At 43.4% G+C, this 9,831-nt stretch overlaps 2 long non-coding RNA genes across 3 annotated transcripts; one reads left to right on the forward strand and one right to left on the reverse strand.

The window, feature by feature from the left end:
- The first annotated feature begins 7,369 nt into the window (after nucleotides 1-7,369).
- On the forward strand, nucleotides 7,370-8,593 carry LOC120709504. Of its 2 annotated transcripts, none has more exons than XR_005689705.1 (2): nucleotides 7,370-7,940; nucleotides 8,028-8,593. It is a non-coding gene; the product is annotated as an uncharacterized LOC120709504 (long non-coding RNA). The 2 variants fall into 2 exon arrangements; XR_005689706.1 differs by having other exon boundaries at nucleotides 7,370-7,920.
- LOC120709505 lies at nucleotides 8,274-9,464 on the reverse strand. Its single transcript, XR_005689707.1, has 2 exons — nucleotides 9,164-9,464; nucleotides 8,274-9,070 (listed from the first exon to the last, which is right to left on the reverse strand). It is a non-coding gene; the product is annotated as an uncharacterized LOC120709505 (long non-coding RNA).
- Nucleotides 9,465-9,831: the final 367 nt, after the last annotated feature.

Raw genomic sequence — 9,831 nt, forward strand, 5'->3', positions numbered from 1 at the left:
TCCCATGGGATGTAACCATGAACGGCGTCTGCTAGTGTTGTCTCCCCGTCACCTCTAGGAATATTGAGCTTGAGATTCTTCCAATCATTGCACACCTCCTCGACCCCAACTTTAGCATATCCAGCTGGGATCTCCTGCCCATGGTACAACTCGCCTGGTGTGCTTGGCATGGCGGAACTGTATGCAACCATGAACCTTAAGTTCTTAATGCAAGTTTGAAGCGCACAAGGTGTCCGCTGGGTGATCTCATCCACTGGATAGTGTTGCTCGGCCGTCGTATCAATAGCGGTGATTCCCATATCGCTAGGGAGGCCCGTAGAGGCGCAGCTACTTTTACGTTGAGATAGGCCAGCCGTGTCGACATTAGGCTCTGCAGGCGCCGCTTGCTGTTGTTGTTGCTGGCTCATTGCTAAGGCCACTTGGCATCTAACCTCATCTGCCATTCTTTCATCTTGTGAGAGGAGTTGTTCCTCTAGCCTTCACAAGTGCAGTCGCTCCGCGTTGTTCCTTCTATCCCGACTTCTATATGTATCGATGTAATCTATGAAACCATATTTCCACAGAACCACTCCCTTGCCCCTTGTACACCCCGGATGTTTTGGGTTCTGAAGGGCATAAGTCAGCTCATCTTTTTCTCTATCAGGCTGGAATGTTCCTTGGGTAATTGCTTGTATGGCCTCCTATAGTCTCCGAGCCACTTGCTTAATTTTCTGGCCAAAGATGCACTCACCCGTCTCTGGGTTCAATGTTCCACCATGAGCATAGCACCAGTTCTTTGAACATTCAGGCCAGGTGATGGTCGTAGGTGTGATATCTTTGTCATCAAACCCTGCTCCATCTTCTCCCATTTTGGTTTTGCCAGCTTGTACCCACCTTGCCCTAGAGTGTGATGATATATTTTTTTGGAGGCATTTTCCTTGGCCTTTTTCACGTTCTGAATCCCAAGCTCTAAAGACTTATATGCCACAAAGGCATTCCAGTGGTCCTTCTGCTTTGCAAGGTCTCCAGTAAACTCAGGCATTTTCCCTTTCTTGATATAATTTTTCGTCAGATTCTTCTTAAGTGTCTGAAGTTGTTCGGCCATCTTGCTCAGGGTCCAGCGCTTAGCTGCTTCTTCTGATTCAGCCGGAACCGTGAAGTTCTTCTTCAGCTCCCGCCAGAGCTATTCTTTTTCTCTTTCAGGCACCGCATCCCTTTGCTTACTTGGATTGTTAGGTTTCTATAACCTAAAGCTGATAGGGATGTGGTCCCGGACAAGACATCCACATTGCCTAACGTATTTCTTTGCGGCTGCTTCTGGAGCGATTGGTTTGCCATCTGGAGCCACTTCTGTTATGATAAATCGCCCTTCCAATTTCTTGGTCGGGCCTCGCTTCATTTTTTTGCCTGACTTGATGATCCAGATGGCTTGAAAAAATAAATATATATTCAAGGTTATTAGTCATTGTAAGTACGACTTAGAACAGAAGGATCGATGTTCAGATATATACGTTTGCTTCCTGGTCATCAATAGCATCTGAAGGTTGATCAATTTCGTCGCCACCGGACATATTGAGGTATATGTTGGTATTGGCGGCCTCACCGGTGTCGTCGGCATAACCAGCCGCCGCGGCGCTACCGGATGCAATCATATCCATTAGGAACTGCTCATCATCCATCGCATCACGTCGCGGGTCCATCTGAACTAACTATTGAATATACAAATTGTTTTGATCAAATTAAAGTAAGTATGCAGTTTTATACAAATTGTTCTAATCGATTTGTTCTAATCAAATTATACACCTATTTATCCAAAATTTCCAAACTAAATTGCAAGGAAACGTCGTGCGGCTTGGATCCAAATTTTCAAAGATCAAAATTTCCAACTAAATTTCCATCTAATTTTCCAAACTAAATTTCCATCAAAATTTCCAACCAAATTTCCATCTAAATTTCCATCAAAATTTCCAACTAAATTTCCATCAAAATTTCCAAACTAAATTCCAACAAAATTTCCATGAAAATTTCCATCTACATTTCCAAGTAAATTTCCATCTAAATACATCCAAATTGAGGTTAAATTACAAACAAATTAATGCACTAAACAAATTGAATAAAAAAATTGTTGCCCTTGGATCAAATTTTAGGTTCAAATTTGAGGGCAACAATTCTGTTTGATCAAAATTGTACCCTGCAGGGCTGGCGCCCGCCGACCTGCATGCCGGCATGGGCAGGGGTGTCTCGGGGCGGCTCACAGTGAGGAGGATGACGGCGGACGAGGCGGCGGCGCTCGGGGTGGGGATGACAGCTTTGTCAGATTGACTGTGTCAATTATCTTTTGAGAAAATGCATTGAGGAAGGCACATAGCTTCACGATGGTTAATCGCACGTTCTCAAGCAGAATCCCTCGCAGCACAATGGAAAGAAGTTCAGTCATAAGCACGTGACAGTCGTGAGACTTTAGGTTTGTCAATTTCTTCTCGTGCAAATTTAGGATTCCTTTTATATTCGATGAGTATCCAGATGCGACCTTGACACTACTCAAGCATTCAAATATGCTTTCCTTTTCTTCTTTGCTAAGAGTATAGCTGGCGGGACTTAAATAGTGTCGTCTATTGTCTCGCTTTTCAGGATGTAGGGCATCTCTGTCTTCCATTCGTTGCAATTCCTGACATGCTTCTAGTGTATCTTTATTCTTTCCGTACACTCCTAAGAATCCTATCAGGTTGACACAAATATTTTTTGTGAGGTGCATCACATCAATTCCATGGTGAACATCTAAGACTTCCCAATATGATAGCTCCCAAAAAATAGACTTCTTCTACATGGGCGCCAATCCGTTGTCACTCAGAATAGGGTGGCTACCTGGTCCCTTTCCAAATACTACTTCTAGATCTTTGACCATTTCAAAGACGTCGTTGCCAGTACGGTGCATCAGTTTTGTTCGGTGATCCGCCTGCCCTTTGAAATGCTAGCCTTTCCTTTGTACCTGATGTCTGACGGGAAGAAACCGATGATGACCCATGTATACACACTTTCTGCAGTGAGTCAACCATATACTTTAGGTATCCTCCAAACAGTGTGTGCAGGCTCTATATCCCTTGTTCGATTGTACCGACAGGTTACAAAGAGTAGGCCATTCATTGATGGTTACGAACAACAATGCTTATAGGTTGAAGTCCACTTGTTTGTATTCGTCCCACATCCGTACACCTTCTTCACGCCATAGCAATAACAGTTCCTCGATCAATGGTTTAAGTACACATCGATGTCATTTCCGGGCTGCTTTGGGCCCGGGATAAGTATAGGCATCATGATAAATTTCCGCTTCATGCATAGCTATGGTGGAAGATTGTATATGCATAGAGTGATAGGCCAAGTGCTGTGCCCACTGCTCATCTCACCGAAAGGATTCATGCCATCCGTACTCAAATTAAATCTTATGTTTCTCGCATCCAAGGCAAAGTTAGTGTACGTTCTATCTATTTTTCTCCACTGGGTGTCTCAACATTGAGTATTGCTTGCGTTCCTCTTTGTGCCATCGCATCAACTTAGCATTCTCTTTATTTCTAAACAGACGCTTCAAATGTGGTATTATAGGTGAGTACCACATGACCTTGGCAGGAACTCTCTTCCGGGGATGCTCCCCCTCGATGTCCCCAAGATCATCTTTTCGGATCTTGTAACACAATGCACCGCATACTGGGCAAGCATCCAAATTCTCGTAGTCACCTCGGTAGAGGATGCTGACATTGGGACATGCATGTATCTTTTGCACCTCCAATCCTAGAGGGCAAACAAGTTGTTTCGTTTCATATGTTGTGCTAGGCAATTCGTTGTCTTTATTAGGAAGAATTTTTTTCAAAAGTTTTAGTAATTCACCAAATCCCTTGTCTGATACACCACATGTTGCCTTCCATTGCAGCAACTCCAGTGTGGTGCCAAGCTTCTTCAACCCATCCTCACATCCTAGGTACAACAACTTGCGATGGTCCTCTATCATCTGCTGGAACTTTAGCCTCTCCTTTTCACTCTCACAATCTTCCCGCGCACCGCACAATGCCTGCCCAAGCTCGTCGGTGCGCTCATTTTCTGCAACATCTGCTTTAGGCTCTTCCATGGCAGTATCATCGTCAAAGGCACCGAATCCAGCATGGATAGAAAAATTGACATCATCACAATCTACTTCTTCATTGTCTTCCATCATAACACCCTTTCCTCCATGTTTGGTCCAACATAAGTATTTGGGCATGAAACCATGACAGAAAATGTGACTGTGACGGGTTGTTCTAGAGAAATAATCTTTATTATTCTGGCAGTGTAAGCGGCAGTGTTGACACTGTTTTTTGACACGTGTCAAGGAAGGTGATTTTTGTGAAGGGAAGGTGACCGATTTGGAAGAAACCAAAATGTGCACAGGGTTGGAATCGGCCGATGGAGTCCGTCCGATGGGCCAGAGGAACCTACTTTGAAGATTCTAATCCGCTAGCTCTGGTATCCGGCCGATGGAGAATTGCCGATGAAGTCAAGGAAGGAGGAGAGGATCCGGACTCTACGAGAATCTTGATGATTCGGTTGTAGTATTTAGAGTAGTTTATCTTTAGTTAGTCTTTTCTTTTAAGTCAAGTAATGTTTGCCGTGATCGGCTAGGATTTGATAGCGCTAGGCTATATATATCAGTTGTAAGGGACCGGAAAAACTTGATACACATCCAATACAACAAAACTTCACAATTCCTTTGCACTTTTTCGGCGACTTCGCCTTTTCTTTTCTTTTTCGATGAGTTCTTTCAAGTCGATCAAGGACGCCTCACATTCGAGCAACTTGATTTGCTGGTGAGTTTTCATTTTACCGAGTATATTTGAGTTTTAGCTACCGGGCGCATCACTGTGGCTTCATTCAAATCTATTCAAAAGTTATCGAGTTCATCTATGCTTTGACTTCAGGGCGCATCGCTGTCGTCTCGTCTAGATTTATTCACAATTTATCGATATCGGCTAGATTTGTAGGTTTTCCTATGCTTTTTGGCCATTATCACATCTAAAAACATATTGGATCGGCTTTAGGTTTTGAAGTAACACTGTTGTTATCTCAAAAGCCGGTTTAGATCTATTTTTAGCTCGCATCATCTGAGTTACACATTCGTAGTTTAGATCTTGTCATACATACGCAATCGGCTGCTCAAAGCTGATTTTGTCGTTTAATGCAACGACTGATCTTGCCGACGCACTCATTATTATACGCTTGCATTCAATATCTTTTTGTCGCATTCAGTATCGGCAAAGCTTGCCGATACGCCTACTTGAGAGATATTCGGAATCCTAGCCGATACGCTCTCGAATTTGATTTTGTTTTCTCCCTTGTCAATTTCAGGTCAAATTGACTGGCACGCTTAGTTGACTTTCCGTGACTCGGCGAACACTTGCCCTCGGATTCCAGTGTGTTGATTTTTGCGTCAACAGACAGCACATGAAACCATTCTGCTTATTTGCCTCGGCGACATTTAAAAAATAATGCAAGCCATCAATGAACTCTTTGGTACGTCGGTCAGCTTTGTACATCCATTGTCGGTCCATCTACTTTGTTTGAATAACATGAATAGAAAATTAAAGGTTCAAATTAATACCATTCTTCATACACCACGATTAATTAAAAGGTCTACATAATCCATCACACAAATATAATAATTTAAATAGTTCAAGCTGAAATAATAGCAAATACAATAAATGCATGCTAATACAAACTACTCACGAGACCTATTGACCAAGGCCTCGTGAACCGCCTCGCAAAGTCTCTCCACATTACGGTCAAATTCTGCTAGCCCTGAGCTTCACGCATTGCGTTATATCGAGCCATCAACTCACGATCATCATTCGTACCATGTAGTTCGACATTAAATTTATGCTGAAATTTGCGATTTTCTCTACCAAGTTCAAAGCATTAAAATGCTCTCTTAACCCAACGACGAATACGACATCTCAGACATCCAACACGCTCCTCAGGTCGGAACTCAAGGGAATGTTCAGTGGGCTCCAGTTGATTGCGTACCGCCGCTCGAGTGGACACATGACGCTCCAATGTACTCACAGGTGGTAAACTCATACTCCCTACACGTATCTTTACAACAAAATAATGAAAACACATACAAAATACAACTAATTATTCATAATACAAGAAAAAAATTAATAAAATGTTAAATAGTCACATTGTAATATATACATACTCTCATTGCAATATATATACTCTCATTGTAAACAAAAATCTAGTTCTAATTTGTAATAATAATATGAACTCTCTATATATGGAAAATCACACATCAACTCTCTATATAAGAAAATCACACATCAACTCTCTATACTCATCTAGATAAACTAAAACAAGTAAATCTATCTATATATGCACAACTCAAAGTACTACACATATTTGAGATCAAATGGTATAAATTTGAAGAAACTTTCACAAATCTCCCATTTCTCTATTTCTAAACAATAAAAACTGAGCTAAATAAGAAATGAATGATGAGAAGAACAAGCTCCTAACCTTTATAGCTGTTGCATGGACAGGAAATCGAAGATTCTTCACAAATCGTGGAGGAAATGGGCAAAAACTCCCCCCCCTCCGAGCTAAGAATAGCAAGAGCACTGAGCTGATTGGCTCGGGTGGGGGAGGAAGAAGATGATAAAGGGTTGGGGCTGTTTTGTCCCGGTTGGAGCCACCAACCGAGACCAAAGGCCCTATATTTTTCCCGATTGGTGGCCCCAACCAGAACCATTAGAGTGAGGGACCTTTGGTCCCGGTTGGTTCCACTAACCGGGACAAAAGGGCGAAGCTTTGGTCTCGATTGGTGGCTTCAACCGGGACCAAAGGACCCTCGCACCAATGGTCCCGGTTGGGGCCACCAACCGAGACAAATGTAGGGCCTTTGGTCCCGGTTGGTGGCTCCAACCGGGACAAAAGGCCCCTGTGCCCCCACGCTGCCCCGGCTAGCCGTTGGACTCGGTACTAAAACACCCTTTGGTCCCGGGTCTAAAGGCGGCCAGGACAAATGGTCTGGACCAGAACTGTTTTGTAGTAGTGATATTTAACTTTACGATCTTTTAATGGTACATATTTAAATTTTTCTTGATAACTTTGTCCGTACAGCAGGCCCGGCTCTAGACCAGGAAGGAGGGGTGACTGTCTAGGGCCCACGCTGGACCGGGCCGTCGGCGTCGAAACCGAAACGGCGAGCACAGAGTCGCGCGAAACAAATCAGTCAATGGCGCGATTGCTGCCTGAGATTCGCTCGTCAGGTAGGCAACCACGTGCTGATGTGCGCCTGTGCCTGGTGCCCCACTTGCCGCGGACACTCTAGCCTGCGGGATGCAGCCCCGAAAAAGCACCCCCACAACCGTTTGCGGCCGCAAGCACTATCTGGTCCGTTCATCGGCGCTTTATTATTCGCGCTGGCCAACACTGCTTCGATTCCGAACTCTGATTCATGGGTTCGCACCGTACCTTTATTCCATTCTCTCTCTATTTCCATTCCGGCTTCCTCTTTAGCTGCTTCTCCCCCAACACTTCCCCTGATCCCCTCTTACGCTCGAGTTGCTTCTTCCAGAACCTCTCCATTCTCGAGTTGCTTCTCTCATCTGTCCTCTTGAGTTTGGATCCGAGGCAGCAGCGAGGACACGCATCTTCTCGCTCGTCTTTCTTTTCGTTCTTTGCTGCCCTTCTCGCAGATCTGGCTAACTTTTCCGTCAACGCATTTTGTTGTTTAACCCATTTCCGGCCCTCGAATCTTGCTACCTTCCCCCTCCTTAACGCAGAATGGATAGTTCCGCCATTGCACAGGTCCTCGTTCTTACCCGATGCTTCGCAAATCCTTGTCCTTCAGGCTTCAGTGCGCTTGTGGCCGAGCTGCTTTCAATCGTAAATCCGGCATAGAGCGGAACCCATGCCGTAGGTTCTATACCTGCTCGGTATGCTGTTCGTCTTTTCCTTTTTAATGTTTTTGCCCGACATTTTACTTGATTTTTTTCCTCCTTGGTTCGCTCTCTTTTATGCAGATCTGTAATATGTTCATCTGGGAGGATATACTGAACAAGTAGGTTGAAGATATGGTTTTTTATTGTCACTACTATCGATGCTCTGCAGGTTGATCTGGATACTGCTCGCCACATGCTTAGGCAAAAGAATATGCAGATTCATGCTTTGGAGCAGGAATTGGGCAACTGTTTCGTGGATGCTCCTCTCGTTGTTGAAGCCTTGGAACGAACCTAGGAAGTGGAGATTTGGTTACTTGAAGTTTAGTATTTTTTCCCGTTATTAGCTGTTTTTTAAGCTTTACCTGACCGCATGAATTGCCTCAAAGCTAGTTCAGCAGCGCTTGTTGATATTTAATATCTTCAGTTTCAGTGCGACAACCTTATTTGTTTTTTTTGTTTTTTTGTTTTTTGCTTCTTAGCTTTACTAGAGGTGGTACTGGTATAGCCATTTCAAAGAATGCTGGAATGGTCCCACTTCAGATGGAGCTTGGGCGGAAAGATGGTCCTAATCTCTAGTTTTTCAATCCAACTTTTTGTATGGTAGTGTTAACAGGTTTTTCCTTCAATTGCAGGCTAATAATTGGTTTATTGGTGCATTAAGACATCAGAATGCACGCTGCATCCAGCTCATAAAAAAGAGTAAGAATGCAATGATATCTGCAGTGGTTAAGGAAAACATGTGCCTTGCTGACAAATATATTTCAACATACGGCAAACCAACCTAGTTCTGGCATTCCAATTAACCCTAAGAAAAGATCTGACTACAAAAGAGATTATGACAAGCTATTAAGTATCTGAAAAAGAGCTTATGCAGAGTGTTTAGTTTTTTCACAATTTTTGAAAAAGAGCTTAACAATTGTTGTAATTTTAGTAACTATCAGATAACTAGTAATGACATACAAGAATCTTATAGTAGTAGACAGAACCTAGGAACAAAAGGCAATAAAATAAAGGCATGCCTAGAATAAGTGGTCTCTACAACACAGATGCATAACCTCTTGTATTCGGATCCCGTTGACATTTATTCTCACCAAATAAACAACTATCCAAAAGAGATGCATAACCTGAAACGGAAAATCCAGTTCAAATCAAGACAATAGCAACTTCCACCAAGAAAACGTCTACAAATCCTTTCAATCAGTGGTTACATGGCTTACCACTGAATCCATTATATACAGCTTCATCCTGAGATCCAGATCTTGAGCTGTTCGAATCATTTCCAATGGGTATAGGCAAGCATCCGTCAAAGATCCCAGTAAGAACGCCTTCGGGCAATTTGGTATTTAGTGGATCTGGTTCCGACATTTTGGGATCTTAGCTAGGGATCGAGCTTGGGGGCACTCGCAAATGGCGTCCATCACCAATGGGTGTAGCACGGGAGGAGAAAGGAAGGTCAGACAAGCGCGGGGGCAGCCAGCTACTCATTCTTTTTTCTATTCCATGTTGTACTGCTTCATTCCAAAGTGTTGCTCATTCCGACTAGAGCGCAGGCGGTCCAAACTCGGAATCGAAGCAGTGGAAAAGAGGGCGGAAGACCCAGTTAGCACGAATCTTGAACCGTTCACAGCCAACCCATACCGTTTGCGGGCAGGCAGTCCAAACTCGGAATCGAAGCAGTGGAAAAGAGGGCGGAAGACCCAGTTAGCACGAATCTTGAACCATTCACAGCCAACCCATACTGTTTGCATTTGCTTAGCGCATTAGATCGCTAGGGTTTAAAACTTTTAATTCCATTCTTTTCTTTTCCTCTATAATCTAGGTACTAGAATGTTCTTGGATTGTAATGATCTATGAAAATGCTGCAAAACTTTTTCTTAAGATAACT

The sequence above is a fragment of the Panicum virgatum genome, chromosome 5K, assembly GCF_016808335.1.
Source record: "Panicum virgatum strain AP13 chromosome 5K, P.virgatum_v5, whole genome shotgun sequence".
Lineage (NCBI taxonomy): Eukaryota > Viridiplantae > Streptophyta > Magnoliopsida > Poales > Poaceae > Panicum > Panicum virgatum.